This window comes from Ostrinia furnacalis, unplaced genomic scaffold (assembly GCF_004193835.3).
Source record: "Ostrinia furnacalis isolate ACB-3 unplaced genomic scaffold, ASM419383v2 OfSCF5400, whole genome shotgun sequence".
Lineage (NCBI taxonomy): Eukaryota > Metazoa > Arthropoda > Insecta > Lepidoptera > Crambidae > Ostrinia > Ostrinia furnacalis.
This window is the reverse complement of record NW_021135639.1, coordinates 3,631-4,039: the sequence shown is the minus strand read 5'-3', so window position 1 is coordinate 4,039 and position 409 is coordinate 3,631.

The window sequence follows — 409 nt, the reverse complement described above, 5'->3', positions numbered from 1 at the left end:
CACTAGTGCCAGCTATATTCACGCCCACGTTGTTATCGATGTCGATGATGCCGCTCGTTAGAACCATTCGCACGTGCTAATTGTTGCATATCGACCACCCATACTCATTTAATTTGCTTCTTAATAATTACCGTAATAATTGATAATGAGTTGCTGGGCCGGTCGGTTAAATAAAATTAGCTAATTGAACGATGACGTCGGATGATTTTTTGCCATTTTTCCGCAAATACTGCCAACCAATAATATAGATCAGATTTGAAGTGTTTGTAAAACTTGTACTACACTCGCGAGCAAAACTATGTAATCACTTACATGAAGTTGTTTCCACGCGATCTTGTGTACTAACGAATTTGTTAGTAACAAAAAAAGTGGCACCATTTTAAAGATTAAACTTTTACCTTTAAATTGA